This window comes from Triturus cristatus, chromosome 2_2, assembly GCF_964204655.1.
Source record: "Triturus cristatus chromosome 2_2, aTriCri1.1, whole genome shotgun sequence".
In the NCBI taxonomy this organism is placed as follows: Eukaryota; Metazoa; Chordata; class Amphibia; order Caudata; family Salamandridae; genus Triturus; species Triturus cristatus.
This window is the reverse complement of record NC_140582.1, coordinates 777,451,132-777,468,136: the sequence shown is the minus strand read 5'-3', so window position 1 is coordinate 777,468,136 and position 17,005 is coordinate 777,451,132.

The following is a 17,005-nucleotide window of genomic DNA, read 5'->3' as shown; positions in this document are numbered from 1 at the left end:
GGTCGGATTCCAATGCCCAGCTCCGTGTGAAGGACAAGGCTGAGGTCGAGGTTGAGGTCGCGGGCTGGAGGTGTGTTCAAGAGCTGCGATAATCCAGCTCTTGTTACGAGAGACAGCTGGAGATTGTGAATGCAGCTCTGCGTTTGGAGGCAATACCTGGCTGCTGGCTGTCGAGTACTGCCTAACGGAGGAAAAGGAGGAAAAGGAAAAGCTGAAATCTCTCTTCATCGTCAGACTTTTTTCAAAATTCCGGAGAGTGGAGGTATTGCAAGAAGCTCGTATTGTATGGGCGGTGAGAGGGTATGAGATACACGGGGCTTCACTGAAACAGGAATAGAAAGGGAGGGATGAACTGGGGGGCGGACAAAGAATACGGACAGAGAAATTCTATTAAAAAAAAAGGGGAAATTATATAACCCTTATGACATTGTGGCTACTGAAAAGGTTATATTCTGTGCTGGTTGTGAGACAAAGGTTTCCGGTGCCTCCAGATACTAATTAGCTATAGGCATGAGTGCATCTACAGTATCCTCAGTATCCTCAGTATCCTCAGTACTGTGGTGGTCAAGGAAAGCGATTTCAATATGGGGAAACATTGGAAACATTGGAAGCTCCCCATCAGGTTAACCCACGTAGATACAAGTGGTGGGCAAAAATCAAAGACCCGGTCAACTCAAGTTAAGACAGTCTCGACAACATTAAGAGCGGAACGCCTGCAGAAAGCTCGCCAGGGCTCAGCTAGAAGATCGAGCTCAGAGGAGGAGGTGGGTGAGCCTGGGAGCGGAACCAGTAAGGACCCACCCCTGGTATTTGTTGAGGCTTCAAGCACAGGAAAAATAAAGGAAAATGTCGCAGCTGAGGGAGTAGACCTGGTTCAGTGTAGCCCACCTCCCAGTGTGCTCACTATTCAGGAAGACGACCTTGTGGCAAGAATTCCGGTTGAGGCAGAAATATGTCAAAATCAAGAAGTCGTAAGTGAAGGAATGACCAGCATGAATCAAATAAAAACGAAGGAATATCCTCTCTTTCTAAAAACCAAAATACCTCTTATACCCACACAGACTCTCCGTGATGAACCATTACAAGAAGAAGAGCAAGAGCAAGCACTGCAGCAAAAACTACAGCCAGTGGCAAGATTACAAACTGAAGGTTCATTGGACATTCAAATAGCCACCAGCTCACTATCAGTCTCACCATCTAAATTGCGGAATCAGTAAAAAAAGGATCTGAGGAATGGACAGCCCCCTCCCTTGACAACATTGCTGGAAAAAATGACTGAAGTGGAAAATCAAGATCGGACCCAAGCAGTTGGTGTGGAACCTTCTGAGACCTCGCAATTGGATAATGGGGCTAGCTTTCAAAGTGATATTAAATCAATGTTAAATCTCATCTTGGATGAGATTCGTGAGATGAAAGCGACACAAGCAAATGAGATTGCAGCCCTGCACCATCGGTTGTCAAAAAGTGAAGAAGCTGTAGCCAGTTTTACGGGAAGGTTGCAGGAGGAAGAGTCAAGAATATCCCAACTTGAGGATCAGATGACTACGATCCAGCGACAAGCGGACATGGCTAAAAAACAAAAGCTGAGTTTGGCGACCAAGATTGAGGAATTGGAGAATCGTTCCCGGCGTTGAAATCTGCGACTGGTTGGGGTGCCAGAAGGCTGCGAGGGGACACAAATGCTTCAGTGGGTGAGTCATTTATTAAAAACAGTGTCCTCCCGGGCTTCTCCGGAGATCTAACCATTACAAGAGCACACAGAGTTCCAGCCCAGCCATTCCCGAATTCGACATTACCTAGAACTATTCTTGTTAATTTTTCAGATTTTAGAATTAAGGAGTGGGTATTGTCTCAAGCTATCCAAATGCGACAGATCTCAGCTCGAGAAGTTCCTAGTTGTCGTATTTTTTCTGACATGTCCGCTACCACAGCCCGCCGGCGAAAGGAATTTGTGAAACTTCTTTATTTGTTTAAATCGCAAGGAACTCAGGTATCTATAGCCCAACAGTCCAAATTACGTGTACTTGTGCAAGGGAAATTCCATATGTTCGCAAATTTAGAAGAGGCTCAGGAGCTTCTTCAGAAACTCACTGTGAGCAAATAGCAATTGCAGGATATTGTTAGTTAAGCTTTCTTTCTTCTATATCTAGTTTCTAGTAATAGCGGTGGTGGGGCTAGGGTCACTAAGGGTGAAACTACAGGGCACCCAGTAGGGGGGCAGCCTCTGGGAGAAGGCAGGGGGTATGGTGGGCAATTCCCCTTTTGCTGGAAGTTTCGGGGTGGGAGTCCAGGGTGGGGGGTCGCAAGGGCTTTGCAAAGGGAAAAAATGAACAAGAAAATTGTGTAGTCATTTGGTTATTGTGGCACCAGAATTATTTCGGAGAGGTCCGCTCGGGGGATGAAACAAAAGGTAGGATGAAACTAGTGGTAAAAAAAAACATCAATGAGCTATGGAATCAAAAATGGAACCAAATTTGCAGAATATAAAGTGGTTACATGTACTGTTAATGGATGATTGAATCCACGAAATAGTTTGGCCTGTTTAAATTGGATAAATTCCCTTTCCCCTGAAATTATATTTCTACAGGAAACTCATTTTAGGTCTGATACCCTGAAAATATCCCTTCCTAAGAAATATACGCAAGGATATTTTTCATCAGCCAATTTAGCGGTAAGAGGAGTAGGGATTTTATTTTCTAATTCACTAGATTGGCAGGTTAAGGAGGTACGATGGAATGGTAAAGGGAGATGGATCTGGGTAAAAGTGAAGCTAGAGGAAACAGTCCTGAACTTGGTCAATTATTACGATCCAATAGAGGATGATACGGTGGCCTTAGAGCAAATTTATCAGTTGATAGCACAAATGGAAGGTATACTAATTTTGGGTGGGGACTTTAACTTTATCCAGAATTTGGTACTGGATACATCAAATAGGGCGAAGCGACAGTTAAAGCCCAAAACCACAAAATTAATAAGTAGATTAACAGAAGATTTTTCTTTATCAGACCCTTGGAGGTTAGGGCATCCTGGACTTCAGCAGTATACCTGCTATTCAGCTAGATTTAGATCAGCATCTCAACTGGATTTTTTCTTAGTAGACAAACTGTTCGCTAATGAATTCACAGAAATACTTGCCAACTCTTTTTCAGCCCACTCCTTAGTTTCATTTACATTAAGGATAAGAATTACTCCTAAAAACAGGCCTAGATGGCAATTTGATAAATCCTTATTATAAGACCCTACCTGGAGAACCGAAACTAAAGTGTTTATAAAGGAGTTTTTTCAGCCTAATGAAAATTCTGCATCCATGTTTATGGTATGGGAGGCATTTAAAGCAACCTTCAGAGGCCGCACAATATCTTATAAGGCAAGAATAAATAAACTAAGAAAAGAAAAGATTCAAGAATTACAGACTGAAGTAGAGAAAGCTAGACGAAATGTTGATTTAATTACTACAACTGAGTCCACTTTTAAAATACATCAGCAGGAATTAGTTAAAGCAAAGGAACATCTGAAGGACTTTTTTTTGTTGGAAGAAATATCAGGGAGTAGGGCTTATCAACAGAAGCTTTATGAGGAAAGTCAACAGGTTGGGAGATTTCTGGCTTGGTATAAAAAAATCAGAAAGCAACCCAAATAATTGACCAAGTTAAGAACCCCTCAACTGGCATGTTTGTTGACGATAAACAAGTTATTTCTGAGGTATTTCTTTCACATTTTAACGAAATGTATGCAGAAACACAGGGGGTAGACATAGCAGATTTAGCAGACTATTTTGAATTTTTGGAGTTACCCCAGATACCCTCACATGCTTCTGAGATATTAAATTGGGGAATTGGGACCATAGAAATCTCAGCAGTGTTAAAAAGTATGCCCAGGGGACACAAATGCTTCAGTGGGTGAGTCATTTATTAAAAACAGTGTCCTCCCGGGCTTCTCCGGAGATCTAACCATTACAAGAGCACACAGAGTTCCAGCCCAGCCATTCACGAATTCGACATTACCTAGAACTATTCTTGTTAATTTTTCAGATTTTAGAATTAAGGAGTGGGTATTGTCTCAAGCTATCCAAATGCGACAGATCTCAGCTCGAGAAGTTCCTAGTTGTCGTATTTTTTCTGACATGTCCGCTACCACAGCCCGCCGGCGAAAGGAATTTGTGAAACTTCTTTATTTGTTTAAATCGCAAGGAACTCAGGTATCTATAGCCCAACAGTCCAAATTACGTGTACTTGTGCAAGGGAAATTCCATATGTTCGCAAATTTAGAAGAGGCTCAGGAGCTTCTTCAGAAACTCACTGTGAGCAAATAGCAATTGCAGGATATTGTTAGTTAAGCTTTCTTTCTTCTATATCTAGTTTCTAGTAATAGCGGTGGTGGGGCTAGGGTCACTAAGGGTGAAACTACAGGGCACCCAGTAGGGGGGCAGCCTCTGGGAGAAGGCAGGGGGTATGGTGGGCAATTCCCCTTTTGCTGGAAGTTTCGGGGTGGGAGTCCAGGGTGGGGGGTCGCAAGGGCTTTGCAAAGGGAAAAAATGAACAAGAAAATTGTGTAGTCATTTGGTTATTGTGGCACCAGAATTATTTCGGAGAGGTCCGCTCGGGGGATGAAACAAAAGGTAGGATGAAACTAGTGGTAAAAAAAAACATCAATGAGCTATGGAATCAAAAATGGAACCAAATTTGCAGAATATAAAGTGGTTACATGTAATGTTAATGGATGATTGAATCCACGAAATAGTTTGGCCTGTTTAAATTGGATAAATTCCCTTTCCCCTGAAATTATATTTCTACAGGAAACTCATTTTAGGTCTGATACCCTGAAAATATCCCTTCCTAAGAAATATACGCAAGGATATTTTTCATCAGCCAATTTAGCGGTAAGAGGAGTAGGGATTTTATTTTCTAATTCACTAGATTGGCAGGTTAAGGAGGTACGATGGAATGGTAAAGGGAGATGGATCTGGGTAAAAGTGAAGCTAGAGGAAACAGTCCTGAACTTGGTCAATTATTACGATCCAATAGAGGATGACACGGTGGCCTTAGAGCAAATTTATCAGTTGATAGCACAAATGGAAGGTATACTAATTTTGGGTGGGGACTTTAACTTTATCCAGAATTTGGTACTGGATACATCAAATAGGGCGAAGCGACAGTTAAAGCCCAAAACCACAAAATTAATAAGTAGATTAACAGAAGATTTCTCTTTATCAGACCCTTGGAGGTTAGGGCATCCTGGACTTCAGCAGTATACCTGCTATTCAGCTAGATTTAGATTAGCATCTCAACTGGATTTTTTCTTAGTAGACAAACTGTTCGCTAATGAATTCACAGAAATACTTGCCAACTCTTTTTCAGCCCACTCCTTAGTTTCATTTACATTAAGGATAAGAATTACTCCTAAAAACAGGCCTAGATGGCAATTTGATAAATCCTTATTATAAGACCCTACCTGGAGAACCGAAACTAAAGTGTTTATAAAGGAGTTTTTTCAGCCTAATGAAAATTCTGCATCCATGTTTATGGTATGGGAGGCATTTAAAGCAACCTTCAGAGGCCGCACAATATCTTATAAGGCAAGAATAAAAAAACTAAGAAAAGAAAAGATTCAAGAATTACAGACTGAAGTAGAGAAAGCTAGACGAAATGTTGATTTAATTACTACAACTGAGTCCACTTTTAAAATACATCAGCAGGAATTAGTTAAAGCAAAGGAACATCTGAAGGACTTTTTTTTGTTGGAAGAAATATCAGGGAGTAGGGCTTATCAACAGAAGCTTTATGAGGAAAGTCAACAGGTTGGGAGATTTCTGGCTTGGTATAAAAAAATCAGAAAGCAACCCAAATAATTGACCAAGTTAAGAACCCCTCAACTGGCATGTTTGTTGACGATAAACAAGTTATTTCTGAGGTATTTCTTTCACATTTTAACGAAATGTATGCAGAAACACAGGGGGTAGACATAGCAGATTTAGCAGACTATTTTGAATTTTTGGAGTTACCCCAGATACCCTCACATGCTTCTGAGATATTAAATTGGGGAATTGGGACCATAGAAATCTCAGCAGTGTTAAAAAGTATGCCCAATGCTAAGGCGAGTGGTGTAGATGGGATCCCAGTGGAAGTTTTTAAGGCATTTCAGGAAGAAATTCTTCCTTTTTTGGGAAAATTGTTTAACCAGATAAAGGAGGGTCTATATATCCCAAAAAGATTTAAGGATTCGGTTTTAGTAATTTTTCTTAAAAAAGATAAAGATCCCTGTGATCCCAATTCCTACCACCCAATTAGTCTGTTAAATATGGATTATAAATTATTTATGAAGATCTGGGCAAAAAGAATAGTCCCATGCGTACAGCAGGTGGTACATGAGGACCAAAATGTTTTTATTCCTAGGCGATTGATGGCAGTTAATACATATTTTTTGACACAAGTCATTGACTATTTGTCCACTAATAAGATGGATGCGGTGATCATGATGATGGATGCCTAAAAGGCTTTTGATCTAGTAGATTGGAGCGCTTTATTCTTTATTATGGATAAATTTGGGTTTCTGTCACATTTTTTACAAATGTTAAAAGAACTATATAGTTGTGCGGAAGTCAAAGTTGTTGTAAATGGAGAAGAAGTTGGTAGGGTAAAAATCAAGCGTGGTACATGCCAATTATGTCCACTATCCCCCCTCCCGTTTTCTTTGTTTATCGAACCTTTAGCTGTTAAGATATTAAGATACGGAAGAGCCTGATGATTCTGCCTCCAATTGAGGGGATGGCAAAAGTCAAACTCTATGCAGATGATATTATTTTGTATCTTAAGGCTGGGGATTCTAATGTGCAAAATGCACTTGATGAAGTACAGAAGTTTACGCAGGTGGGGTGGTATAAAGTAAATCAAGCAAAAAACGAAATCCTTACATTTAATTTGAATTCAGCGGATATTCCTGCATTCATCTTCATAAGGCCACCACATCCAATTAGATATTTGGGGATATATACGTTACACATGATTTTAGTCAATTGTTCCGCTTGAACTATAACAGAAAGCTCACAAGAGTGAAAAATGTATTAGACAAATGGACTCTGCTTAATCTATCACTAATAGGATGGTTCTCGATGATTAAGATGTCGATACTCCCACTGTTTTTGTTCCTTTTTAGCAATCTTCCTTTGAAAATTCCGAGGACTTATTTTAAGGAATTAGACCAAATAATTTGGAAGTTTGTCTGGAATAACAAACATCCCCGAGTGAAATTTGCCACATTACAATTGGATGTATCTTCTGGAGGTTTAGCTTTACCACCTTTTCCAGCATATTACCAGGCATCATTAGTAAATTTATTTTCACACTTAGGTGCGAAAAATTCAGTATTTGATCATTTGTTTTTAGTGCAGATGTTGAAAGAGAGTGCAATAAGGCTCCCGAATTTTTTACGGCTGGCAAAATTGCCCAAAAGGACCAGACATAAAGTGATATTAACATTAGTAGAAAGAATGCAGCTCTTTTTTAAATTACGAGTTATTTCAGCATTGCATGCTTCTTTTTTACCCCTATTGAGGATTGTGCAGTAGGTGGTCTTATATTATCTAGAGGCCTTTATCAACAGTGGCAAGAATTAGGCTTTAGTCAGCTTGGCGATTTTTTTTAATCATGAGACCTTAATAACTTGGGAAACAGTCCGACTACAAGCTAATTCTTTAACAACAGCCCTCCCTCTGAGTTTCTATCAGTTAGTTAACTTTCTTAAAATTAACTATGTAACAATGAATAAGGTGGCAGAGCAAATTGCCAGGAAAATTGGTGAATAAAATGGTGGGGGTAGGATGCTGGTACCGGCTATTGCACCAAAAGGCCCATTAAGAAGAGATCCTTACAATAGAACTTCAAAAAATGTATTTCGAGACCGGTTGCAAGTTCAATATAAGGGAATGGCAACAACTCAATGAGTTAGCAAAAAAAGCACTTAGGGGCCGATTCCGATGGCCGGTCAGACAGCTGTCCATAGCCTTACCGTAGGACCGACACGTACCCGGAGTCGGTCCGTCCTGTAGAGGATGTACGATGCGCATAACTACCAAAAACACAACCGACACGTAGGCTGTGAATCAAGCCCCATTCTCCGTCCGAGCCGTAACTCCTAAAGATGAGCCGAGTCACCGGAAGCAGTATCCATTGCAGTTTCCGGCATGACAAGTAGGATGCGTACTTCCTACGCGCCGGACGGGTCGTTATGCACGGGACGTCACAGCATCCGGAAAACAAGCATATCAGCTACGATTCGCACCACAAATCAATATACGGCTACGAGACGAACCAGCTTGCAGTGGGTATGAGACGGAGCAACAAGCAGCGTGTACGACACAAACATATCATGAATCCCATTGCGCAGGTCATACCAGTACTCTACATCTATGACCGGATCAAGGACCGACGTCGATGGCGCAGGCGGTAAGTCAGACACCTACAACACAAACAAATGACACGTACTCGCAAACTGGCACACACACACAGGGGATCCACATCCTGGCCACTAACAACATCCCACCATAGGGGTTGCATGGCCAGCACTACAAACACCCCCACCCATAGTGGATCTGTTGCTCATCACTACTGCCACCCCCAGCCATAAGGCTTATGTTGCCCATCACCTCTGCCACCCCCACTCACAGGGGACCTGTTGCCCATCACCCCTGCCACCCCCACTCACAGGGGTCCTGTTGCCCATCACCCCTGCCACCCCCACTCACAGGGGACCTGTTGCCCATCACCCCTGCCACCCCCAGCCATAGGGCTTATCTTGCCCATCACCCCTGCCACCCCCAGCCATAGGGCTCATGTTGCCCATCACCCCTGCCACCTCCACTCACAGGGGACCTGTAGCCCATCACCCCTTCCACCACCACTCACAGGGGACCTGTTGCCCATCACCCCTGACACCCCCACTCACAGGGGACCTGTTGCCCATCACCCCTGCCACCTCCACTCACAGGGCTTATGTTACCCATCGCCCCTGCCACCCCCAGCCATAGGGCTCATGTTGCCCATCACCCCTGCTACCCCCACTAACAGGGAACCTATTGCCCATCACCCCTGCCACCCCCTCACAGGGGACCTGTTGCCCATCACCCCTGCCAACCCCAGCCATAGGGCTTATGTTGTCCATCACCCCTGCCACCCCCAGCCATAGGGCTTATGTTGCCCATCACCCCTACCACCCCCAGCCATAGGGCTTATGTTGCCCATCACCCCTGCCACCCCCAGCCATAGGATGGGTGATGCGCAACACATCCAGCATACTCCAACATCAGGTATGTCCCCAAAATACATCCCCCATAACATCATGACAACAGTGTGTAGTCTGTGACAAATGCCCACAACAGTGATTATGGCTACGAGCATACCATGTAAATAACAGCACATGTGTGACCCACACATGAGGGTGACATACACAAGGCAAGCATCACCATAGCACTGTGGCAATGTAAAAAGAACACCCCCTCACTGTGTGGAACAGAAGTTAAGTGGGGGCTCACAAAATGCAGCAGATGTGGAGCATTGTGGTGATGGGGACCAAACCCCCCTCATCACAGTGACCAAAAGGTAAGTGTCATCATGGTCAAAGCTGCAAATAACAAACAGCATGCATGATCCCTGCTCCCAACACATCAAACACTTCTGGGGCAAACTAGTGGTTGTGTCCCATACACACAGAGATGTGGTGAGGCTAACAGTGCTGTGAAAACATAACCCACTCCTGGCCATGTGCAGACAAGCACCACACATGGGGGCTGACAATGCATACAGCGTACAATGACACAACAGCAGAAGTGACCATCACCAAGCATGCACACATCTCGAAAATAGACACACCAATCAAAACAACATGTGTAGACTGTAGGTGTCAGCTCACAAACTCACATTCCATGCCAGCAATGGCACCCAACAACCAGGATGAATGTGCACAATGATGTGAAATGACTCACAGGGACAGCATACAAAATCACAGAAACAGCATCCAGACAAAGGCCCACAACAGCAATACCAATACACTGGTGCAGATGCACAAACACAAACAGGCAAACTCACACTGCACATCGGACACAACATGTGTGTGTGTGTCACAGTATCCCCAGGCAACTACACAACACATGAGGGGGCCTGAACTACAGTGACACAGATGCGGACACAGTGCCATACAAAAGTAAACCATCATTGGGACACCCTCAGTGGGCAATCAGGCATTGGGAGGTGAGAGGGAGCACAACAGACACATGTGACACAAGCTGGAATGAACACCAACTAACACAGCAAGAGACTGACACACAACACCACTACCCCCTGGGACCACACAGTGGGGTGACACAAGCATGCATGACACCTCCACTGTGAAGACAAGGCAGATGTCGTACAAACTGGGAAACCCAGACATGTGTCCTGTGCCACAAACGTACATCACACATACACAAACACAAATCACTCAGCATGGCCCCTCATCCATGGACAAACGGGAGCTAGGGGACCATCCATGCAAACATTCACATCAGTCCACCCTCAACACCACACACCCTGAACTGCAACAATGTGTATCTATGAAGCCCACATGGACAGGTGACATTGCACATGCAGCCATGACAAACACAGAAATGTTGGGATGAACTAAGGTGCACAGACACATCACACAAGGACAGTTTACAACCCTGGGGAATGAAAGACATACTGCACAGTATGCGAGACATGGCCATGACCTCAGAGCTCACGTAACCTTCAGAATCCCTGCCACAGTCCCAGGACAATGCAGATGCCAAGGAGAAACACAAGGCACACATGCTGACACCTGCCAGCATCGCAGCCGTGAACCCGACAAGTGGGAGCAGTCGCATACACATACAAATGTCTCAATCACTGAAAACGACCACCTAGGGACAACTACATGATATTGCAAACAAACAAGTGCCTTGAGGAACCCTGACTATGTCCCATCTGTGTCTGACAACATCATCACCACTCAGAACTGACAAATCCCAATGATGATACATCAATTAACAGTAGTGCGTCATGCACCCACACATCTGGTAGCCCATTGGAAAATAAGTGGGATGAACCCAGTACCACTCAGCAACCATCAACAACAGGAACATATCAAGGGAACACTGTCTGTGTATGAACAGGGTTGTGGACACACACACATGCGCATACAACACACACCATGGGCCCAGGCCATGTGACTGGACAACACACTTACTTGAGGGGACACAACTCCTGTGGGAGCCCAGCTGTGCCAAACATATTCAACGCAAGTCCCACTCATGTCTGCAGAACACCTGGTCAGTCAGCCATCAGTTACCACACAATGAAGGCTCTGGTCACAACAGCCTGGTTACGGGAGTCTCCCCTAAGTCATCTGCACATACCCAAAACATATGTCTAGCAAGTTGCACAGAGGCACCAGTTGCTCCTATTACAATGATGCCCACACCTGTAGGTCCAGTGTTGATGAGCACAAAGTATGTGGAAATGACAAATTGGACAATGGGAAGCACATCATATGTGCAGGGGTGCAAGCCACAGATGTGACCATGCAAATGAAATGCTCACAGAGAGATGTACACAAATAGTTGATCCTGACACACCCAGGTAGCTGCAAAGGATGACATGGATACCCACCAGAAAAGGATACATATCTCATGGACCACAGGGAGTACCTCACATCAACACATCAGTATTCAACATTGTAAACCAAGCATTACAGGTGCAAGGGCATGTAAAACAACATCAACATAATGTACAGCTAAATCAAGTTCACAGGGATAAAGAAAAAAGCTTTATTCAGCATATTAAAAGTGAAACGTCTGTTCTAACAAAAGGCCAATGGCCAGTCCATGTCCAAATGCCAAGGAGTGAACTAGAGTGACAAATTCAGTATATGAAAATCTAAACGTCTGTGCAAACAAAAGGCCAATGGCCAGTCCATGTCCAAATGCCAAGGAGTGAAGTAGAGTGACAATGTCACACCTTGCTTGCCTGCACTGCTAAGGACCAGGGTCATCCCCTCGGAGGGGCATACATGGGGGCAGGCCAGGCACTGCAGGGACAGGATCAGGGCGCAGCAGAAGGAGGCAGTGAAGATTTTCTACTTTTCAAACAGATGCCTGCCTGTACACTGCTTTTTCCCAGCTTGTCACAGACAGAGTTTGATATTGTTGTCGGCCATTTCCCAGCATGGCCTTGTGCTCCCCACAAGGCCTGGGCTAAATTTCCGTTCCAATCGCGGAAATTGTGATAATTTGACATTTTCGCATTCCGCGGAGAGCGCGAAACGTCAAAATTTCTGCATTCCGCAGCTTAGCGATAATTTGTTTCTTGCTCGCGCTGTAAAAAAATACATTCTTGCGCGATCGCCTTACCTGAATCCCCGCGTTCGCCGACAAGTTTTCCCGATCCGGTCACGTTCTCCACGAGATGTTGGATTGTTGGTAGCCATTTGCACTGTCTCATGCCCGCAGTAATGTCCTTGGTCGTGCGATCACGTCTTTCTTCTCGCGATCATGCTCCCCAAGAAGAGTGAAAACAAGATGGCGGCGCACACGAGCAACCGCATGGGTAAGTTGGCGAGCCGCGACCACGCAGATAATACAGCGAACGGGCGGAAAAAAACTTCCGCATCTTTGCGATATTTCCGCGTGTTTGCGGAGATTTTTAACATTTTCGCGATAATTTGCGAAAGTCACTTTCGCAAATTCCGCCCACCCCTACTCCCCACAACAGAACCCAGTGTCAGACATCTTGTCAGTCCCTTCCCACTCCATGTGAGGCGAGTATGGTTTAGTTTGCTGTTGCAGGGCCATGTGGGTGGGTGTAGGTTGTCTGTGACTGCGAGTCCCATCATATTCTTGGCTACACTCCCCTTCCCAGCATGCCCATGCTTCCTCCCTCTTGACTCTGCTTCCCTGTGAGGGGGTGTGACAGCAATGGCAAGATGGCTGACTGAGAAATCCTGGTGTTTGTTTGGCTACAAGTCCCAAGTGAGCCCCTCTGTTTCACACAGCAGCACCCAGTATGGGGTATCTTTTGCTGATATTTCAATGAGGCGTGTGTCGATGCATTGTACCCGGAGAGTTGTGTGGAGTTTGTGTTGGGGGAGTGTCTCTCCATGCTGAGTAGTATGGTCAGGGCTGTCAGTTCTCCTTCCCATCATGAAACGTGCTTCCATTGTAGGGCGTGCAAGTTGTCTTTCAGGATGTCAATCAGTGGTGTCCTGCTTCAGATTTGCACACAAGCCCTAGCAGGGTCTTGTGCTCCCCACAGCAGGACCCAGTGTCAGCCATCTTGTCAGTCATTTTCCACTCCCTGTGATGTGGGCATGTTTCAGAGAGGTCTTGATGGGCCAACCAGGAGGGTGTGCATTATCTGTGACTACAGGCCCCATCATGCTTTTGGCTACACTCACTTCACCTGCATCCCCACTATTCCTTCCTGACAGTCAGCTGCACTGTGAGGTGGTGTGTTCCTGGTGGCAAACTGTCTGGCAGGGTGTATTTGGCTTAGTGCCACTGGCTTTCTCTATTTGTTTGTAGGTTGTTGCATGTCATGACACAGTCCCCAGTCACTATGAGATGGTAGGTATTGTGTGTGTCTGACTGGCATACACATCTTGGGCTGATTATCTATTGATTAGTGTAGGTTTGCTTGGGGTGCATGGTTTCACTGTCCCCTTGCCACACAATCTTCTGTATGTTGTTTGTGTACTCACCAGGATCTGGGATGTGTGTTAGGCCATGGACGCTTTCTGGTGGTAGGATGTCCCGGACCTTCTCCTCCCAGGTCCTGAAGTAGACTGGTTTGGCAGGAGGGCCACCGCCGGTGCACTGACTCAGGGCATGATCTTTTTCGATGAGTTTCTTGACCCTCCTGCGCACGTCATACCACCTGTTCTGGATGTCGTTCTTTGTGCGCCTTGCTGATGCTTGTGCGTTCACCTTTTCCACCATCCTCGCCCACATCTTGGTTTTCTGTGAGATGAGGGTCCTTTGAACCAATGTATCACACAAATGTGGCTCTACTCTGATGATCTCGTCTACCAGCACTTCTAACTCACTATCTGTGAACTTTGGATTCTTCTTTGGAGGCATGGTGATGGGTGGTGGTGGCGAGTGATGCGTGTGTGAGGGTGCAAGTGATGGTGGGTTGGTTTTGGTTTTGCTGTGTGTATGTGTGTGTGCTTTTGTAGGAGGTGCTGATGGTGTGTTAGTTGTGTGAGTTGTGAGTGTGTCTGTGGTTGCTGTGTACTGGTGTTTGCTGCTGGTTGTGTCTCCTGTTTGCAAGGTATGATGGTAGTGATTGTAGTCCCTTATATAGTTGTAGTTGTGGGTGTGTCTTTGTCCCAAATTTTTTTTTGTGGTCTTAATTGGCTTTGTCATTGCTTGTTTGTTCCTTTTTTTATCTTTTTTCCTTTGTGTTTTGTAGGCATGATGGAGACGTTCATGTGACGAAAACGGACGCTGCTGTTGTCTCGTGCGGGCTTCTCCGCCTCGTTCATGCTGCCTGTCTTCTGTGTTTGGTACGCGTCGTTCACGGCGGTCTCTATTGCTTGTGTGCCGGGTTGTCTGTGCGTATCGGTCAAGCGGCTTGGTCTCCGTGCGAGTCGGTCTGGTTTTACATGCATTGCATCGTACTGCGCTAATCGTACATCGCGGGTACGGGTCGGTCGGGTTCATCCCGGGTTCGTGTCGGTCGGTGAAAATCGCATCGGTTTTCCGTCCGGATCACTATTTTCCCTACGGCTCGGTCGTACAGCTTGTATTCCTTACGTGTCAGTTGTAATTCACATGTGTTGCATCGTACTGCACGGGTCGTACGGCGCTGGTCCGTGTCGGTCGGTATTCGGTCCGGGTTCGTGTCGGTCGGTTAGTTTTGCGGCCGGAATCGGAATCGGCCCCTTAGAGGGGCTAATTATAAGAGAATTAAATTTTTATCTAGATGGCTTGCCTATTATACCCCCCTGAAATTACATAAGATGTTTCCAACAAACCGAAACAGATGTTTTAGATGTGATATTCAGGATGAGGGAGGATGGGTGCATATTTTCTATGAATGCAATAAGCTACGACTCTTTTGGGATGAGGTTTTTGCCAAGATTTCCTCATTCCTGTCTTTGAGAATTCAACCATTGGTTATGTTGGTTTTATTTGGCAACTCGGGGGAGGTGAAAGGGTTAACTAAACATCAGCAGTATTTCATTTTAATCTCTATAGCTGTTGCAAGTTCACTCATCCTACAAAATTAGAAAACAAATAAGCAACCTAGGATGGACCACTGGCTTAACAAAATGTACAGAACTTTCAGGTTTGAGGAGGCCTATGCGAGACGGGTAGGAGCAACCAAAAAATGTAGAGCTATTTGGCAGGAGTATTTCGATCAGGACGAGAGGAAAGGAGAAGGATCATAAAGGCAAGGTACTCCAGAGTCCCCTACCCTCCTATATTCTAATAAAGTGGGACAGATTATGTATATTGGTATTATGCTTGAGATAGGAGAGGAGCAAGTCGATTAAAGTAGAATTTAAATATCATGCACTTTATTTAAGAATTGCTGCTATTCTGCACTAGGCACTTTAAATAGCCTTTGTACGGCACTTTATCCAAGAACTGCTGCTATTTACACTATGCACTTTAAATAGTTCTCTGCTTCTTTATTAAAGAAATGCTAGAGTTATGATACTCACAGGCTGTTTTATGTAAAGCCTAAATATTAAGCACTTTATTCAAGAACTGTTGCTAATCGTTTGAACGTCTCGATGATGTATATAAGGCTTTGACGTTTGCTCTGTGTGGCACTTCAGTTATGAACTGCTGCTATTTGCACTATGCACTTTAAATAGTTTCTGTCTTTTTCTATTTAAGCATGGAATGCTATCTTATATCTTTTAGGTAAGAAGTTAGGATTGCTGCTAGTACTAAATGTAATTTGGATATAATTTAGATACTGAGCAAGCTTGGTACGCACTCTTAATATTTACTCTCTCTGTTTGTATTGTGGTTACAATATAGTATAGGTCATGCTAGTAATGAGATAAATATTATCTTTGCTCATTATGTGCAATTTTGATGATGCCATGTATTATGATTGCGCAATTGTTGTCCAGCTACTTTTTTGTTCAAATTAAAAAAAAATATCGACAACCAATACACAAAACGGAAATAACACAAACATTGATAAAAAAATATTGCAAATATTTTTCATTGACAAAAATATTGACAACAAAAATAAAGATCACAAAAATATCGATAACATTAAAAAAATAAAATAAAATGTAACACTACAACTACAGTTGTTGATAAATAATATCAACAACACAAATATCGATAATATAAATTTAAACTATAACAAAAATAACAATTGAACATAAAAATATACTATTTTCAATAATAAAATCAAATAACCTATTCCAAACATTATAAACAAACACTAAAAAAATTACAAAATTAATAACAGTAAATAAAACAAATACACTCCAAACCCAAAAACAAATAAATAAACTACCAAAAATAAACAAACATAAATGCACATCCTATATAAAAATATAAAACATTTATCTACATACACATTTTAATACCAATAAAAACTAAATAAAAATAAACATGAAATAAACATAATAAATATTAAACAAATTAAATGGTAACTGCCAATAAATTTAAAAAAGCTATCTCAACCAATACATTTAAACTACACCAAAACAAACCAATAAAAACATTCTGACTAAATAAATAAATACTATAAAAGCAATTAATTAATTAACACAGAATTTACCATATAACGGACAAACACTGAGGAAGCACGAACCTTTGCAAGACAGAAAATAGAATAAAAAAGACCTACTCAATCAACTATTCAGAAAAACTCTCATAAAACGTAGGAACAAACTTTATAACTAAATAAATAAAATCAGTTAAAAAAAATTAAGTAAAAATATAGTACATTTTCTTTTATATGTCACAGATTAAACTTCACTAAAA